Source organism: Taudactylus pleione, unplaced genomic scaffold, assembly GCF_031769625.1.
Source record: "Taudactylus pleione unplaced genomic scaffold, aTauple2 ptg000139l, whole genome shotgun sequence".
NCBI classification, from domain to species: Eukaryota; Metazoa; Chordata; class Amphibia; order Anura; family Myobatrachidae; genus Taudactylus; species Taudactylus pleione.
The window spans coordinates 3,426,922-3,448,176 of record NW_028284541.1 but is presented as its reverse complement, the minus strand read 5'-3'; the positions used below and the strand labels follow the sequence as shown (position 1 = coordinate 3,448,176).

The 21,255-nt window shown below is 41.1% G+C and overlaps 1 protein-coding gene across 4 annotated transcripts in view; it reads right to left on the bottom strand.

The window, feature by feature from the left end:
* Window positions 1-21,255, bottom strand: part of DAAM1 (dishevelled associated activator of morphogenesis 1) — a 178,080-nt gene that overhangs the window by 124,905 nt on the left and 31,920 nt on the right. The window contains exon 1 of one of the 4 annotated variants that reach the window (XM_088473711.1): window positions 4,524-4,677. The exons of the other annotated variants lie outside the window; for them this stretch is intronic. The gene's annotated coding sequence lies outside the window, so the exon portion shown is untranslated. Of the gene's footprint in view, window positions 1-4,523; window positions 4,678-21,255 lie in introns of those variants that run through there. 4 annotated transcript variants of the gene reach the window in all.

The following is a 21,255-nucleotide window of genomic DNA, read 5'->3' as shown; positions in this document are numbered from 1 at the left end:
CCTAACCCTAACCCACCCTTCCTGCAGCCTAACTCTAAACCTAACCATAATACTTACTGGAAACTGACGGGATTGTGACAGTCGGGTTACCACTGCCAGTATTATGACTATATCCCCAAAATGATGAAAGTTGACATTACGATCATGTCGACAAAATATACCCAACCCGTAAACGCAACCCGATTGATGGATGAGGCGAAGACACAAAACAAAAAATCCTTAGAAATGGCACACATGCCTTACACTGGCCCCTCATCGCTATATTACACACCAAATGCTCTAGCATGCCAGCTTATGTGGTCAGGGAATGTCCAGGACATTTTAGAGTTACTGTATCGAATGGCCAATTTTTTATTTTTTTTAATGGTTGTCGCCCTTTTTCATGCTCTTGTTAGTGTGAATAGTGTCATGTGTGTATAGAAACCATTTAATCTGCAGCTTTCCCAGTATTATCAAGTGACTGTCAGGACTGAAGAGTGCAATCAATAGGAATCTTATATGTGCACATTACTAAGAGGAGAAGGAACGCTAGTGTCCACCACTACAGCTGCTGGAGAGCAGCATGAGGCTTGTCGGCACGTGGCAGATATGGCGATTTGTGGTCAGTTATGCTCCAGTCATTACTAGCAGAACACAATGAAGCATTTTTCATGTAAACATAAGATATGTATGTATCGGTTTCCATGGTCATTATAGTACATTACATGCATTACACTCTAGTTTATTTTGGGAACAATGAGATAATACACGATGGTGACAGCGAAGGAATAAAGATCCTCATTGTTGTACAAATATTACAGTTTATTTATATGGTGCCACCAATTAAACGTTAATTAACTAAACATTAATCCCTGCCCAGTTGGTAGAGTCTAAGGGACATATTTATTAAGATGAAATAGTGTGAAAACCCTGCAAAATGTAAGGATCCCCAGGATTTAATATGAAGGGACTACAGCAGATTATTTCCAAGATCTGCCACGGCCACTCCATTTATAATCGCAAAGCAGTCTCCATGGGTGGAGGCGGCAATGCTCTCGGATTTACTAATCTCCGGAATGATAAACTATTATTTGCTTCCAGCGCTCTGTTGGGACGGCCTTTTATCGGAGACCACGTCATGGCAAGAGCACAATGCTGAACTCCAGCGACAAAATATTAATTGACGTTTTGCAAATTTTGGCAAAAATGATTTATCATATTCATATTAAAAATACGGATTGTGATTATATTGGACCCAAATTTCCATGACACACATACAGACTGAGAGAGGTAACTGGAGCACTCAGAGGAATCCTACGTAAAACACAAGAAGAACTTACTAACTCCCCACAGGTAGTGCCCTGGTTGGGAATTGAACGAATGTCCCCAGTACTGTGAGACAGCAATGCTAGCCAGCGTGCAACCACAAATTACTGGTTTGCATCTCACTGGAAACCTATCTGGGTGGGGATGACCTCGTCTCATCTCATAAGACCCGTGTTAAACACAACCTTAGGCTGTCTGAGGTTCTTCGGCAGCGGTCGCAGCATTATGAGACTTGTAGTTCACCAACAGTTCCTTAGGTTAGCTCTGCCAGCTGCTAATGTGGTTGCAATGATGTTGCAGCATTACCGATCCCACTGTCTGCAATAAAAGCTGCAACCTGCTACCTTGTACTGTGACAGCTTCCTCACCTGGGGATTACTGGAAGAGGAGAATGACACTCACTCCACCCAAATACTCAGCACTGTTTTGTCTAGTGCTCTATGGAAACCAATGTCTTTAAGACACAGGATTCCCTTGTTTTGATGGTATATTGAGAACAAAGCTAAGGCCATGTTTATCCTATACAATCCATTTCCCATTTATTACCTTACTTACTACTTATTTGATTCAACGATTCCCTGTACAGAACAAATAAAACTCAATAAATCTGTGCATTGAACGACTAACTGGGCTATGACTAATCAAGATGATTTTGTTTATCATAACAAACCTTTTAGTTCTCCAAACAAAATTAAAACATAATTACAACAAAATATGACAACATAATTGCAATCCTTTAGATTAAAACAACGAGAACATGTTCTATTAGTGTCTACATTTTAAGATCATGTATTGCCTAAAAGCCACAAGCACGGCAGCATATAATAATTACAGTAACGTCTCTTTGGGCAATTGAAATGGGGAACACTGAAAGGACACGGATTTCTGCACTTGTTCAAGGAGCTTTTCCATAAAACAAGATTCAGACAGGGAGTTCTGCCTTCTTTATGTCTAAATTTGTTGATGAGCAATTCACGGCTCGGGGTTGTCCGTGATGTGTCATGGGAATGCCGGCCCTCACTATCGCCCGTTTTCCCTCAGGCCCCATAGTGGTGCGTAAGAAAAAGATTAATTGGCTACTGAAATTCTTAGTGACGTGCGCACTCAAACATCGATGAGAATTAAATTCCCCTCCAAAACAATGTACAGCATCACACCATCTATTTCATGGATACAATTATTATTTATACTGTATAGCACCAACCATATTATGAAATATATGTAACCATTCACATTAGTCCCTGCCGCACTGGAGCTTACATTCTAAGGTGTCTATGTACTAAGCCTAGGGAAGAGAAAATGGATGAAGATAAAGTACCAATGTTAGATCCTTATTGTCACTTTACATGCTGTGTCTGAAAAACACCATTTAGGACTTGATTGGTTGGTACTTTATCTCCAGCCAAGGCTTAGTACATAGACCCCTTAAAGTCTTATTGCACATTCATGTAGACACAGCTACTAGTATGTTTTTGGGGTGTTACTGTCACTTACACACAATGAGGTAGTAATGTTTGGGAGCTGAATGCAATTGTAGTCTATAACGGATTCTATAGTACAAGATACGGATTCTATAGTCGAAAGCAAATGGATACAATAAACAAAATGGGACATTGCTAGAAATATAGTTTTAAAGCCGGGCACTGCCCCATGGGCAGTTGTTAGATATGATTTTGGTACCAAAGACAAAGCCCTACATTTTCTACAAGGGTAAGAAAGATAGAAGGAACATTTTCGGAAATACTGTACAATAGATAGAAATCTCATGCAGACAAGTATACAGCAAATGCATTATTATAATGGTTGGGGGTGTACTGCTGGGAATGAAACGTTCCTCGTTAAGTGATATTTCTTTGCCCCTTATCCAGGATTTATTGAATGAGGCGCACTGGTTGCTAGGTTTTCTACTCCTCTCCTCACTGGTTTATTGTTTAATCCCTTGAGACAATCTGTGCAATTGCAATAGGCTGGTGTGAGTAATGAGTTTTCACAGTTAAGACTCTAATTATTTTGGCATGGGGACCTGTTCAAATCTTTATACGGCACCAAACAAGTTACTCCATCCATGCGGCGATAAGCAGCAGATCTACTATAATCACCATGGTAACATACTTCCTGCTCAGAGCCACACCCACAAATTGTAAGCACAGCTCCTTTCTTACAGCATGAATATACATCCTGGGAGTGTCCATTATTATTACACAAGTCATTTGTAGGCACCGGGACAAGGAGTGTGTGCTGGAACCCACAGCAACCAGACATTCGCTTGCATTATTTTTTTAATTTACACCCCCCCTCATACACACACACACATAAAAAGTGTAACAATACAATTACAAATTCTTATTGTGTGATATAATATAGCTAAAACCACCTTTTACTGCAGTTACAGGTCATGTCACATTTTACCCCATTAAGAATTTTAATCGACTATGAAACAAATGAAAAATATTTTGAGTCTCAATTCTACCATTTACTAAATATCTCAAATTTTTTACATTCCAAGGTTCAAAAAATAAATAAATACAATAAAAAAAAAATACCAAAAGTAATGTGCCTTAAGCAAATTGCTAATTGTATTTGTTGATCGGGATCCGTGCCCTTCAAAATATTTGCCAAGGAGCCACAAATAATGGTTTGGTAAGAAGGTTCCGCACACACTATTGGTTTGTCATTTTAACCCTAGATTTCAAGAGCTCACCATTAAAGCCTTAGCATAATAATGCATGGCTAGGCTATCATTTTGTAAAGATGAAAGTCCATCTTTGTTGCCAAGGAATTCACAGTTCTATTCTACATTTTACATTTCAAAACTAAACTGGATAAAAAAATAAAAATAAAAAAAGCATAGACTAAATAGGTTTGGTTCAATATTTGTAAATAAATATAAAATAAATAATAACATTAATATAATTTGCACATTTTATATAAAAATATATATATACACACACACATATATATATATATATATATACACACACATATATACATATACATACACAGAAATATATCATATATTATATACACATACATACACACAAATATATACATAAATATATATACACACAGAAATATATTATATTATATACACACAAATATATATACACACATACATACATATACACACACAATAGATGGAGTAATAGATAATTCATACTCAGACAGCATCATACGTAACCTACACACTCTGTGTATTTGGCACACTGCTGCTTCCTTACCTATTCCTAGAGTGACAGCCTACATACAACACCACCAGGTTACATCTTCATGCGAATATTTCCCTTCTGTAAACAGCCATAATGTGATGCGTCTGCAAGAAACGTCTGATCAGCTGTTTCCCATTTCACGCCAATCCGGGTTGTTAAAGTAAAAATATATATTATCAGGATAAGGTCTCCCCAAGGCTTTTCCTCTGTCAGCGACACAGAATGACACAGATGTGACTGTTCATTGAAGCAACAGGGATCCCCTCCTCCATTAGAGTAATACAGTCATCATTGGACAGGCTGGGCTAAGCCAGCCCCCAGGAGGAAGACTGCATAATGTAGCTATGCAGATATATACAAGCAGGGACGGTGTGTAATAAAATAAAGAAAAATACATGACAAGGCAGATTTGTTCCAATACCAATCTGTCTCACAGATCTACCCACCGCATAGCATGTGAGCAGGCAATCAATTCTAATCATATACGCTTTACACTAAGCATGTAGAAATGGCATCTGTCAGAAGCACACAACTGGAGGCTGTGCAGCTTGTAATGAATACATCTCCTGGCCGGTGCCAGGGTTCCCAGTAACATGGTGGATCCCTGCAGCTGAATCTTACAACAACATAAGCCATCCCATTCATATGAATGAGAAAAATGAGCACAGGATTGGGCAGACTAAATGGGCCTATCAGTTTTGGCTTTTAGGTCAGTATTTTATGCATCTATGGAACAGATACAACAATTATTTGTTCAATGTGTGTATTGCAGCTAGTGTGTATTCTCATTCTAATTCAGACAGGACAGGATTCTAATACAGCCCGAACAGAATGCTGATTAACACAAGCATAAAATCTCATTAGGCTCAACATAATATGAAGCATATAATAGGTATTAGGTATGATCCAGAGGCTCCCTCTGATCTCAATGGCTGCCTGGAAAAGTCTTGTATAAATGTTACAATAGACAGCATCACATACAGTAGGTAACAGGGGTGACAGGGGGCAGTGCTTGCTTGTAAATGGATAATGTAGCCTTGGGAGATAAGACGTTACTACTACTTGTGCAAGTCAGGTTATCTCTGGGAATCTTCCACTCAGCAGGACAAATGGAAATGGGCTTTTAATTAAAACTTAAAAGTAGCAGAGTGCAGGGGCATGTCGTTTGAAGATATCCTTTCAGGGCCTAGAATGAGTGATTATGTACTTCAACGGAAATATACACATAAATTATACATCTCTCATATATATATATATATATATATATATATATATATATATATATATATATATATATATATATATATATATATATATATATATATAGAAATATAAAACCACTGTGGTTGTGGAGAGACCTGTGTGTTTATGTCCTGAAGACGGTCCCAATGTGGATTGAAACGACTTTTTATGTCTCAACAGGTAAGTAATAAAGATGCGATTTTATTTTTTATACAATACCTGGTGAGTGCCCTCCTTCTCTGTTAGTTGTGTATATATTAGGAGATATATGTGGTAGGGGATATATAGAGAGTGTATGTGGTAGAGGATATATAAAGTGTATGCAGTAGGGAATATAGAGAGTTTGTGGTAGGATATATAGAGTGTATGCGTTGGGGATGTAGAGTGTATGCTGTAGGGAACATATAGGGAAAGTATGTGGCAGGGAATATAGAGTAGGGGAGGGTTAGTATTAGGCTGCCAGAGGGGATAATCAGGATTAGGCACTAGGGGGAGGGTTAGGGTTAAAATACAAAAAAACACACTTGTTGATCATTTGCGTGCCGACTATGTATGCGTCGACCATTTTAACTTTTCGGCCTTTTAACCCTGTCGACATTTTGCACTGTCGACCTATTGACTGTCGACCTTTTTATTGGCGATCCTTTATACCACACCCCACTGGGACAGGGACTGATGTCAATGATTAAACATCTTCTGTCAAGTTTTGCATAATAAGACTGTGCTACATATATAACGGTCTATACTAATTATGTGGGGAGTGGAACGTATTCTAGCAACCACAATCCCCCTAGCACTAGCAGACAGAAGCGTTTGCATGTTGTTCTTTTGGATGCTGCGCCCTACATTCACTTGTGTTATTTGAAAGATACATTGGGGTCAAAGGTGTGCCCCCACCTGGCCTGTTATTACTGCTCATTAACTACATCTCAAACGTGACTCTGCTTAGCACATATCATAGGCATTTAATACCAACTCTTGTGTATAACTAACCAAATACGTGTAGATTTTTACTATAAATTAGGGGACGCCACACAAGCTACAACCCAAGCATAAGAAGAAAAACTTTCCCCACGTATGATTTTAAGCTTACCGCATAGCATGTCTTCCTCGCATATAACTCTACAATTACAATGAATTGCACCAAACCATTTGTAAACGTGTGGTCTTAGCTAAACACCTTCTTGCTGAAGCCATAACCATTCTCTACTTAAATTCTGTAGCCACAGCATAAAATTACTTGTCCCGCCCAATGCTTGAAGTCAGAGGGTCCTACTGGCTAAGGACCGCAGGCAGCGCTATGACAAGGTCAGTATTGTTGGCGGCAGGAGGTATCTGGACAATGCATGTCCGGGCTTAAAAGACCCCTGACAGATAGTCTGATTTCCGGACTGTCCAGAAGGAATCATGGACAGGAAGTGACCCTGCTTTCCAGGGACAAATCCTTAAAATCTGGGACTGTCCATGAAAATTAAGAACAGTTAGCAACTATAAAATTAGTCTTTCCTGGGGTTGTTTCTGCAGGTTTGTAAGTGCTACAAACGACTGTGAATCTATGGTGTATACCAGGGAATATAGAGGCCACAAGAAGGCACTGGACTCGCGTTCCCAGGTGATAAATATTAATGGGGAACATGGGGGTCAGTTGCATTACAGAAGACAGACTTGCGCATAAAGATATGGAACATGTGTCTGTTTAATAGAAACATGTGACATGACCACATGTATTTCAGTCTTTAAGAGCTCAGCAAAACTCAATCTAAGCTCCATTCAAAACAATTTGTCTTTCAAAGGCTCATACATTATACTACAGTTATTAGTAACTAAATCCACACTACCTCTAAATATGGTCATAGAATGAACCTTCCTGATTCGACACGAGATCTAGCCATGCTCCCAGAAGGATATGGAATATTTTGTAATTGTAACTATGCATGGGGAAGGATTAGAATATAAATGTACAGTGTGGCGTTACATTGTCACAGACGAATACAATACCTCCAGCCTCACACATCAGGTAACCGGTCCTCAGAGCTTACACTCTTTGCATTCAGCCAAGATTAAAGCAGGTAATTCTGCTGTTAAACAAATCATTTGAACCTGCATACAGTGCTATTTGGTGTTCAGTTTTTTACATTTACATTATTTAGGGTTAGGCACCACTGGGAAGGTTAGGGGGAGAAGGGGGGAGGGTTAACATACTTACCCAACCCCTGTCAGGATTCCCAGTGGTAAACGCAGGATTTCTAGAGGTTTTTTTTCCAAATGCTTGATTTTAGAGTGAGTGTGGCCAGTCCATGAAGGACATAATTAGCATTTAACCAGATTTAATATGTCATACAAAAAGTGTATTGTAATTTGTATGCCATAATTCCAGCATATACAGGACCAGTGATCACAGTAGGGCCATACTGCCCGAGTTGAATGTTTGTAATTCAGATGTGGGCACCATTCCAGAGCATTGGAGCAAGTTCATGAGTCTGAGGGAGCAGCAGAAGAACCTAGCATTGTCCTGGACATGTATGTAGATATTGGTCTCTAGCAGTGCATCCCTAACAGTGCATGTTTTCAAGATTTCCTAGTTGGTGCATAGGTGTATTTATTACTGGCTGACTAATGTTAAAAGATCCACAGGTGGTGCAAATTAATATTATTTCATTCACGGTACTGAGAAGAACATGCAGCACTAGTAAAATTGTATTATATTACTATCACTGTTGTGGTCATGATATGGGCTGGGGGAGGGAAATTTCCATGCAACTGGAACACCCCCCCTCCCCCCCCCGGCATTTTGACAGCAGGCATCCCGACTGCCGGGATTTCATACCCAACCCTTCCTGAGTATTGGAGCTGGGAAACACTGGAATTTTCCAGTACCATAACGGGAATGAGGTTCAGTACTATGCAATTAAACTTTCATCCCTTTATACAGATTTGCTAAATTCCAAAACTAAAATACTCTGTTAGAGCTTCTTTAAAGGGGAGACTCTCCCTTTATCTGAAAACACTAGAATGTATGGATAGAAATTGCCAAAATATATTTCAGAATTTAATTGAAATCGAAGAGTTATATCGGCTACATTGTTTAACAGAGTTAAAGCTTAAAATACTAAACAGCAAAGATAGACAGCATAACACAGACAGATAAATCTTCACAACTGGTACAGTACACTCCTCTCTATACACCGCTGTCCCCACACTGAGAAGCTAACATGCATTGGACAAGGCACCTTTCATTCATCAAGTATCACATACATGCCAGGTCTCACAGTCAGGCACTTCCAGTATTTGCCCTTGGTTTGGGTGTGTTGCTTTTAAACATTTAAAAAATAAATAAAATAATGTTGTGTTACCTTACACTAACTGTGGAATGTGTGTTTCAGCCCATAATTGGCTTCAGTTCTAAGAGCAAATCGTGAGTTTTGGCAAAGCCAGTTACGAAGACAGTTTAATGATACAGTGTAAAAACGTGTGCGAGTTAATAAGTAGAGCGTCTAATTTGGTATTTTAGTCCGTAAAAAAAAAACCTGTATATTGTACCTTCATGTAAAACTTTATTTAAAATGGAAAGAGCATTATTAGGACTATGGATAGCAGTAATGTTAGTTGCTATAGCAACCTACCTACATAACATCTTGCCCTCTGTAACCCACATGGGTTGTTGAATGTACAATTACGGTATTAATATGCTAGAGGAAAAAAAGGATTCAAAAGAAAGTACTACAGTATTTCAGTGAGCTGCTTTTATTATTTATCAAGTCAATACAATGTGACATTATCCATTTTACAGTATAATATACAATTGATGCTAAGATACAAACTTCTGTATATAATTATCTATATTATAAACAGAGTTCTGATGTCATCACTATATATAATAATATAAGCGATTATATAATCGATTGAATGAACTTGTTGCCAATTGATGTGGCTATATGCGCACTTATGGTAGCTCCAGACTCGCTGATTTTTGTTCATAAGCTTTATAGATCTTTTCTGCAACTTCTAACATCCAGTTCATTTACATTAAGGACTGCATTACTCCAGGTAGACTATTTGTGTTTTCCATACTGTATGTAACTAAAATGAGAATATTCGTTATTTTTCTGCGTGAACTGCCTATAAGCTAAATAGCTCTATTGCTCAAGCACTTGTGATTTCCCACATTCAAAAAAAATACTTGTATATTGAGTTGATTATAGCTCTATAAATATTCCTTCTACTGCTGGGAAAAATAAATAAATAAATAAAAAAAAAAATATATATATATATATATTTTATTATTATTAATGATTTCAAACGCATCATTATTTAGTGCCAGGTGACTCAATTGCTATTGTGGGATGGGTTACGGGATGCCGGCAGTCAGAAACCCGACCCGGTTATAATGCAGATGCCTAAAGGTAAGTACTCCTAACCTAACCCTACACCTCCCTGCCCACACGCTAAACCTAACCTCCTCCCCACGCAGCCTATACCTAACCCTCCCCCTAGTGCCTAACCCTCCCCCAGTACTTACCTTTGGGATCACGGCGGTCGGAATGCCGGTCCCGGTATTCTGATAAGTATCGGGATTCCGGCTTCGGCATTCTGACCGCCAGAATCTCAACAGTCATTCTGACCGCATCCCTCTATTACAGTATTCTTAATTGGGACAACAAGAGTGATGGGACACTTGTGGGTTTCGGTGACTAATGCAAATATGCAGACCACTTTTTTTTTTATGGAACTTAAATCAGACAGAAGACGTACTAATTATAAACTATGACATCATAACTCACGGTTTATACAGCTACTATTCACAGGAGTTTATGCAACATGCCTTGTTTATTATACTGTAAAATAGCCTATTCTTGTGGTTATGAACCACATACACCTGAGTACATAAGGACATGCTTATGCTTAGCAGGAGTAATGCTGAAAGAGAACACTGAAAAGAGAACAATTACTGACAAACTAGAGTTTTCTGTAAATAAATCAAATATATACATAAATATACATACATATTATATCACATTGCATATATGCAAGTTTATAGGAAACTCCCATAGAATATGAACATTATGCATCCACTAATTACATTAATTTTTGAGGACATCATAATGGAACACAGGTCTTTTAGGGGGGGGGGGGGGGGGGGGTCATTTATTTTTACAACAGGAGTTCTTCGAACAGACTGAATATTACAGTTAACACAATTAAAAGCATGCCTGGGTCAACGTAAACTTCAAAAAGGGAGCAAGCCTTTAACAAGCAAACCTGGAATGCTAACCAGACACGACATTTCATCAGGGATGCAGCGCTGCAGAGGGGGGCTTGCCAGTGTTCTGCATTAGCACAGGAAAGGATTCATCAAGCAACTGCTTGTGCCAAGAACTGATAAATTCCCCCAGACGGTTATCCCTACATTTAATTGCACCTCTTGGGCAGTGTGTGTGTGTGTGTGTGTGTGTGTGTGTATTTAATTATTCACAAAGCAGGTTTTATTCATGAATTCAGAGATTCCTCAATATACTGTACCCGTGCACACAACCGAATGCATTTCTCTATATTACACATATCCATTAACGTTCCCAGTTTGACACAGGAGAAGCGACAGTTATGGGTTTTTCTTTGCCAATTTGTTTCTCGTTAAATAAATAAAATGTGATGAAATACAGTAAAGAGATTGGAAAAGCCTCATCAGGGACATGGGATACATATCTCAAATATTTAACACAAATATGTACCAATATAAAGAAGTAGCTAACAGAATGAAGATTCTAGAACGTTATACTGAAAAAAAAAAAGCCAAGATCCATCCATAGTGTCCGCTAGTTCCACCTCGCCTGCCAGACTCTTCAAGGGCTGTCGACATGGAACTGCTCTGACAGTCAACGCACAATGTTATCTGCAAACACCTCTGAAAGGTCACAACGGAAACTGAATCAGCGCTCTCAAACTGTCAGCAGTCAAAACGGTTAACAACAAACGATAAAGCCTGCAAATAAAGCCAAATTTCAAGCGTACCTGTCTCTTGCTAAAAGTGTAGGCAGCCATTTTGTGGACTGACAGAATATTAATGGGGATGCAGCCTATGAAGACACTAGTGACATCACTGAGGTATTACTACTTATCGCCTCATGCCTCAGCGAGTTCACTTGTTTCTAGTGAATTGACAGACTGACAGCAGCCATTTTGTATTCTGAACCAATAGTCAACCTAATGCCCGCATATCCACTACACGATGTTACTGAGCAATTACACGATTACTACATTGTAATCGTGCAATCGCTCAGTAATCGTGCATAAATCGTGCACCATTATGTCGGAAATGACCAGTGATGCGCGCTCCCGCTTGGCGTTTCCGACATCAAATCATCTGCTGAACATGCTGGTCAATCTGCCGATAACGACAGATTGCCCATGTTCAGAGATGATAGATGTGCCTACACTGAACGATCAATCATTCACTGTAGACACTGCAGGGGGAAGGGGCACGACGGTAGATTACCATGTCGTAATCGTACTGTCGTGCCGGTATCTGCTAGTGGATACGCGGCTTAAGAGGGATACAATTTATACTTCGCGTAACCTTGCAAAGTTTAGAGCTCTAGAGAAAACATTTCCCCATTGAATACAGAGAAAGCAACAGATTGTAAACCATTGTCTGCTCATGTTAAGAGACCCTAAGCGACACGTAAGAACACAGTGAAACAGTACAAAACTCCAAGAGGCAACTTGCCCGCTAATTAAAGAGGTTTACAGATCTGAGCGGCCTGCTTGGGTTGTTTCCAACAAGGTCTGTGAAGGTCAGCTAATTTTGGTACATCAAGAAACCACATTTTATAGTAAACAAGTCAAATAAGCTTAACAGTTTAAAAAAAACAGCATACTAGCTGAACTTCGTATAGCCTGCTGAAATAAATATTATGCTTGCTAGAATTTTCAAACATTTTTATAGTTCAAAGGGGCCGATTCAATTATTTTTGGGGCAGATTTTTTTTGGAGGGGAGCCCTCAGGAGGGTGCGAGCAAAAATGTACGAGAAACAGCAGTTTGGGCACCCTAGCCAGGACTTTAGATGGGTTTAGCCATTTTACAAGGCTAAACCCGGTCTAATAGGGTGCAATGGCGGCGATAATTAATGGGCGCCCAGAAGAATTGAATTGCAACAGCGGGTGTTCATTCATTATCGCCGAACACAAAACAATTGAATCGCCCTCAAAATGTCTTATTTAAGAGAGGATTGTAAACCAAAATGTACTTCAATGTGATTAAACAAAAAATGTAAAAAAATAGTATCAATGGGAGGAAATAAATTCATTGCCATTGACGCAATTTGCAGCTTCGGGACGTCACATCGCATCCACCGGCATCGCAAGTTTTCCCTCGCACTCCATAGAGGTGCGCAGAGAAAGGTGCTATGCCAATCCTACTTTTAAGTTGCCAATATGTGTGGAGCTGGACATCGCACATTGCATGGAATTGAATTCCTCCCAAAATATCTGTACTACTATGCCATAATTAGGTCTATTCAGCAACAGTGACGATGTTGCCCAGAATATTATCGGGCAACATCGTCACATTTTTTTTATCAATTCTAAATATTTATGGAAGCTCTTCAGCATTATTTTGGAGCAGGGACAGCGGTTGCGGTAACACGCTGTCCCTATGATGTTACAGAAGGCATTGTTATCGGTTTCCGAAAATACCTTGTTTCTGCTTCTGCACATGCTCAGTCATGCGCTCGGGAATAGTCTCCGTCCATGATTTGCTGTGACCGCGGAGGGGTAAGTGCCTGTCCAAAGTGATTGACATGTGTACACAGGCTTTATATTAGCCTGTATACATGTATATTTATGTGCTTTTATATTTAACATTTATATATACATTTTTAATATAATAGCACATAAATATACATGTATACAGGCTAATATAAAGCCTGCACACATGTCAATCAAATTTTGGCAGGTTTAACAGGCTCTAGAGTGACTTACCTGTCCGCTGTCACAGCTGAGCAGGGACGGAGACTGGGCGGAGTTACAAGATCCTGCAGGGACTTATGGGAAAGTGTCCCTCTGTCCCTGCAGTTTTCGGGATATTTAAGGATTTTCTTCAAATAACGCCATCCTGAAATGGCGTTATATAAAGTAAGGATTGTTCGAGTAACTTACAGCGTTAAAGCCCTGTAGAGATCAATTGGGTAGATGTATGATAGCGGCACTTAACATGCAGCTATAACGCTTCCCGCTTCGCCTCTTTACCGAGCCGAAGCAGGAAGCATTACTGATGAGATGTAAGAACATCTCATCGGCAGGAGAGAGGGAGCGTTAACTCCCCCCTCCGGCTCTACCTGCTAGAGACAGCAGCGCATCAGCCTAGTGCTGATGCCCTGTGTCTCTGTCCCGGCCGGCTCCACTGAGCATGCGCGGGATCTCGCAAGTATCGCGAGATCCCCGCGTGCAGCCTGGAGCGCTGTCCCTGCTGTGGGGATAAGGCAGCGCCAGGCTGTAGCTGTCGATAACGACAGCTACAGCGGGCCGAACAGACAGGTGATCTGACCGTTCGTACATGGCCCAGGCTATCGGCGCTGCTATCTTGCAGATAGCAGCGCCGATAATGACAGACCCCCGATCATACATCGGGGAGAAGCGATATCAGCGCACCTAACGTGCGCTGATATCGCTTCTGGGCTTCTTACATCTCCCCCAATGGCTGATCCCTACAGTGCGGTATTCTGCGAGATGGGAATTGATGGAGAAGATATTGCTGAATAGGGGATTTACATAAACAATGCGGAAATTATGATTTCCGCAGTTTTTATGTAAAAAAATCATTGCTGAATAGACCCCATAATTTTAAAGCATATCTGTTTTATCCTGCTGCAGTGTATACCACAGTACGTTTGTTATTGGCAAGATTAAGCTCTGGGTGAGAACTCTTGCGATACTGTAACAGCTGATGTAATGTCTCACTTTTGCAATCTAGGATTACAAGCAGACAGGTATGAATAATCAGAGGTGGGTAAACCTGTCATTTATCAGCCTACGTAAACAAAAGAAATTTAGAATATGTCATTCCACTTTGCATGTTAAATCTTGTATCTATAGGAGGTCCTGTGCATTTGTCCTGAAGGCTACCTCTCCTTCACACACGCCTAACAGCATTATAATAATTCCAAAATGTATCTGAAGCTGATAACATCTCAGTTTAAGGCAGAGCTCCCACTGGCATTTAACCAATGTGACTGACAAGTGTAATGCATGAAAAATTCAAACAATATTCTATTCTGTTTGCTCATAACCATGTGTTGGTCTACGGGGTAGATTTACTAAATGGCGGCTTTGAATCGATGGATTTAAAGTGGCAACAGAGATAAATGCTGAACTGACAAGTTGTAACTCTGACCCGTGTGTATTTCAGTTGCACTTGTTCCATTTCAGTGCGTTCAAAAGATGTCACCACAATTGGAAAACCTCATTGATTCTAAGGAGCAAACGGTGTACATACCCACGAGTTCACATGGACCGTTTAACCAGTATTGTGCATTTTTTCCTTCTGTATTCAAGTCAATGGGTCATTCGTTCCTATGGTCCATTCATTTCAATAGGGCTGTGTGCAGCATGATGAAATCCTACTGATATCAACTGCCATTCGGATATACTTACCCTCCCAGTGGCTATCTAATGGCCGATTCTCTTGGCAGAAAACTGTGGCCACATATTGAAAAGATTACATATTTGTGATCACTTAAAAGCTTCTCTTTATATGGTTTATTGACGTCCATAATGAAATAAACAGAAACAAAACCTTTATATGATTATCAGCAGGTACACATGTGATCACCCATGTACACGTTATTTAGTTTTACTTCTGTATTGTTCAGCTGATCAAAATTACAACCCGCCAACATTATCTATTTACTTAGTTCTATATTGGTCATATGATCGACATTATCATAATAACAGCTATGCATGTAGTTCACACGCAAGATTAACATACTTTACAGGCCTTAATGTATCAAATTAGCTTGTTAATGTATTGAAGCCACTGACCAATCAGTGCACCGGAAACGTGTGTCTCCAAAAAAGTGAAACGTAGAATTCTGCTGACAGGTTAATCCAGAATTTCCCAAATTCCGCCGTTACAGTCCAGGTTTTAAGAATATCCATGTTTTAGTCCAGATGGTTTAAATCAAATAGACTGAGGTATTAAGTCACCTGTGCTCAAGCACAGATATACTTACAAACTGGACTGTAATGACGGAGTTTATTAAACTCTGGGTTAATCAACTGTTAGACCAAAGTAGCAAAGATTGCTTTTCAGATCTCAGGTAGGGTTTTACCAGTAATCTTTCTGTTTGGGTGATCATATACTTTGAAGTGCTCGGTCACAAATGCACTGAAAAAAATAAATAATAGTAAATACACATGAACACATAGAGGCTTCAGTGATGCAATTCTCTGAGTTCCCCATATGCCTAGCATGTGATGTCTCGTGTAACTAGTGTCACCCATCACATGTGTAAGCAACGTCTGGCAATGCAACGGCTGCAGAACTACACATTGCAGCATGCCCTTCCACAGTTTAAGCATGCCCTAGCAGCGAATCTGTAGCAAGGCATGCTGAGATGTGTAGTTCCACGTAAGCTGGAGTGCCACACATTGCCTACCCCTGCTCTAACGCATGATGGGAATGGGTCCGTAAGAAATTATTTGTCCCATCTTTAATGCTCTTTTCAGGTGTTAGTGGATGAAAAGTTCTATGAGAGAAGATGGCTGTGAACAACCCCACAAAAACAGGGTGTGCAATGTGTTATCAATAGGTGATCGATAACATTTAAATGATTAATATGGACAATAAAGAGGCTCAAGTCAATGATGATTAACAATAAATGGTATACTGGTGTCAGAAAGACCACGCAATGTGCAGGGGATGGTTAACAAATCCATACAAGCCCGTAGACAAATAGCAAACAGAATGTGGAGGTGTAAAAGTTGCAGACTTTCTGTAACAGCTATAAATCCTTGTCAGGTTCCTGAAGTACCTATTTAAGGATCCATACCAGCCTAGGAGCTGTGACACACTTTATGTAACGTGTGGAAGCACAAGCAGCTATTAAAAGTGTTTACAATGCACTTCAAACAAGCTTCAAGTGATCAACACAATCATCGACGTTTATGGACATATTGATCATCATTTAAACTAATGTTGATCAGACTTCATGCATTTACCACACATAAAACATGCATGTAAACGGCATAGGTGGATATAGCGGGATCGGTATGAAATACCACCGGACCTATGTCCGGCGGTTCAAATCACGATGCCGGAAGACCGGCACCGGTGAAGATCCCGAAAGCTCTAAATGTTAGTATTAACTAACCTTACCCACCCCCTAACCCTAATACTCCCACCCTAGTGCCTAACCCTAACCTCCCTCCCTAGCGCCTAACCGTAGTCCCACCTTCCCAGCAGCCTAAACCTAAGTCTCCTAGGGGTGGTGCCTATCCCTATATCCCTAACCTCCCCCCGGGGGTGCCTTACCCTAACCGCCGATTCCGCTAGCCTAAACCTAACGCTCCCGGGGTAGTGCCTAAACGTAAGTCCCCCCCAGGAGCCCTAAAACCTAACCCTCCCCCCCACCAGCAGCTGTCCGCACCTGGCTTACCTTCGTTCGGTATGCCGGCTCCTGGCGTAGGTCTACTGACGCCTATTATTAGTACCTTGCCGGGATTTAACAACCGGGAAGCCAGCCAACGGCATTTTTGACCGTTGGCTTCCTGACTGCATCTGAATATAGCAGTGGTTCCCAAACTTTTTTGAATCACGGTGCCCTAGAGTATCAGTATTGTTTTCACGGCACCCATAAGCCAAAAGTTTATTATTAAAAAACGTAGAACAAAATGTGGTAAAGTAAAGTGAAGTAAATAGTGCTGACCCGTCATCCTTAGGATCAGTTATATAGTGGTGGACAGGTTTGTGGTTCCGTTTGTCCACATATTTACATTACATTGACCATAAATAATTTGATTTGGTGCTGGACCACCAACCTGCTAGTGTCCCGAGGCAGCAGGCACCCCAGGGTGCCACGATGCACAGTTTGTGAACCACTGGGATATAGGGAAGTATGAACAGGAACTTAATGTAGATTGCTATAGAGAAGAACATGTTAATTATCTGAGAGATTACAAAGAAAAAAATGCTTTTAAAGCAGCAATCCTATATTGAATTATTTTTTCAAATACAAAACCACTGTGGCAGGATAGAAGTAGAATTATGTTCTGATCATGTATTCTTGGTTTGTTTCTTTCTTCAGGCAGCTATTAATGATTGAATAAAAAAAAGGACTTCATCCACTATTTAATGAAGTAATAATAATGAACCTTCTATGCAGGCTTGTTGCTTTATGTAGCACAAATGGTATTCCCATATATTAATCATTTCTCGTTTAAATGCCACTGAATGGTAATCTAAAACAAACATTCCACAATTTTTGTAGTCACTTGGGGCTCGGTTTGAAAACTATGAACTATGATATTTCCACATCAGGAAACGGGATGCAGTCAGGAAGCCGATGGTCGAAATGCCAACCGCCGGCTTCCCGACTGTCTAATACCGGCAGGGGTCTAATGACAGGCGTCGAGAAGCTGTCATTTTACCTACGCCGGGAGCCCAGCAATCCGATTGAAGGTAAGCCGCGCGCGGGGGGGGGGGGGGTGTTTCTTTAGAGTCTCCTGGGGTGGACTTAGGGTTAGGCACCCCCCCCAGGAGACTTAGGTTTAGGCTGCGGGGAAGGGGGTGGGGTTAGGTTGAGGCACTTACAGGGGAGGTTAGGGTCAGGCACCCCTAAGGGAGAGGTAGGTTAGTAGTAGAAGAAATACTTACCTGTAGGGATCTTCGCTGTCGGGATTAGAACCATGCGTCCGGTGGTATTCCATACAGATCCCCAGGAGACATCAATGTGGCATGTTGTATTCATAACTCTCTGCATATTTCTACTACTTATTAAGATTTTCCTGAAAATATTTAATGGTGTGTCCTTGGGCATCTAAGTTTGACAGCTTGTCTTTTTGTGTAACTTGCCATATAACAGAGTGTGAGGCACTTCCTACAATCATCAGCCATTTAAGGTTTGTAAAGTCCACTTAAAGATTATGCAGAACTGATACCCGACACAGCATAGACATCCCTGGCCATAGTCATTTCCGTCTATGCTGCAAGTGGCTATACAAATGGCACTTGCTATCTTCATAGGGATCATTGGTCCCTCTTTAAAGTCCAGACTGAGCTGCATGTTTGTGTGGTAACCGCTAGCTAAACATAAACACTCAAATGTGCCATGTACTGACTCCTGTAAGAGTGTACTCTATATAGTAAATTTACTAAGTGAAAGTTTCTAAAAATGGAGATGTTGCCCATAGCAACCAAATTCTACTTAACTTTTAACTAGCACTTTCTAGAAGATAATAGCTAGAATCTGATTGGATGCTATGGGCAACATCTCCACTTCTAAATACTCTCACTTTAGTAAATATACCCCTAAGTGGGAGATGTATCAAACTTTGGAGCGAGATTGAGGAGTCTACTTACTAAGCCTTGGATGTAGATGAAGTGAACAGAGATAAAGTGCCAGCCAATCAGCTCCTAACTGCCATGTCACAGGCTGTGTTTTAAAAATGACAGTTAGGGGCTGATTGGCTGGTACTTTATCTCCATCCAAGGCTTAGTAAATAGACCCCAAAGTACTAACCAGTCAACTTCTAACTGTCATTTTCAGGCTGTGTTGAAACTTACTTGCCTACTCTAATGGAAGGTGCAAGAGGCTCCTGATTTTTCAAGCAGAATGGTTGGATCTCCCGCTTCCCCCCATTTCCTAGTGAAGTGTGCAGGATAGGAAGATCATACTACCAGGAATCGCGGTCCCTAAAGAGAGGGCGGGGCCAAAAGTATGCATCTTTTAGCCCCACCCCCTCCATACGGACCCACGAATCGAGGCAGTTTTCTGCGACAGGGGCGGAGCCCAATTGATGTGAAAGCCCGGCCCCTGCCTCCCGAAGTAGACAGCTACATCTCTTCTCCTGGCTTCTTCCGGAGAGGAGATAACAAAAAAAAAAAACAAGTACGCAATTATGGTTTGAAAATGACAGTTAGGAGCTGATTGATTGGTACCTTATCTCTCTACACTTTGGGCTTGATTCACTACCGATCGCAACTGCGATTACGAAACGCAATTGGCCGATTGTTGCATTCTGCACATGCATCGCAGTGCGCAAACCAGCCAATGCGATCGGGACTGTGATCGCAGTGACTACGCAGACCGATCATGGAGTGATTGACAGGAGTGATTGTGAAAGGTGATGGGGGGGGGGGTGTAGGCGAAACGCAGGCATGCCAGGGCGTTTGCGTCTTGAATACTCATAACTTGCGATGAAGTTAGCAATTCCCGAGTAAGGGCAGAGCTTGCACAAGTGTGTGTGAGGCTACGATGGTGCTCGATGTTACTGATGGTTTCGCAGTCTTGTTAATGTTGTGCTGTGACGGCATAGCGATCTCAATGGTTTTGCATACTATCGCAGTGAGACTGCATGCGTAATCACTATTGCCATCACAGCTGCGATCCGTAGTGAATCAGGCCCTTTATCCACGGCTTGATACATCTCCCCCTAAATGCAAATAAACACAGGGGGTTTTTTTTTGTTTTACATCTACACCAGTAGGGGTGTTTCTAGGAGGAGGGGCCCCGTGTGCAGTCTCCGACACAGGACCCCTCCTCTCTGTCCGCCGAGCGAGCGGTGTACGGCCAGCGTCGGAGTTATAGATTCTGGGCACTAGAGTGCGCCCAGAGTCTACAGAGTATGCACAGGTCACCGGGAAAATGGTTGTGGCGGGCATTTTCCCTGTACTACACTTGCGCAAACGACGGGAAAATGGCCGCAGCGGCAATTTTCCAGTCGTTTTTAGAGCGCCAGACCCCCGCTCCGACGTGGGACTCCGGAGAGGTAAATATGCTATGGGTGCAGGGTGTACGGTGCGGGGCCCCCCTGGACCCAGGGGCCCGCACACCCTGCACCCATTATAGATACGCCCCTGTATACCAGTGGTCACACAACAACAAGAGTATATTTATGATTCTGTCTTAGAAACTCCTCTTTATGTTTATTATTAACAACCCTGAGGAAATAAACAGCTTACAAAACCTCCATGTGATCATCAGCTGTTACACTTGTGATAACAATCAGCCACACTATCTAGTTTTACGTCTTTATTTGTCACCTGATCAACATTACCACGGCGACAGCTATACATGTGGTTTATAGTCAATAAGATTAACATACCTACATGATCCCTGGTTTAGGAGCGACAGCCTGTGCCAAACCAGGTCCACAGCAGCAGATCCCTGGATAAGTGAAGTTTCTGTATAAAGCAGAAAACAGCTCGCATCCCACATATTAAAATTTACACGATGAATTCCAGATAAGTCCCAAAGTATTGCAGATCTATTTACTTTCATGTTTATA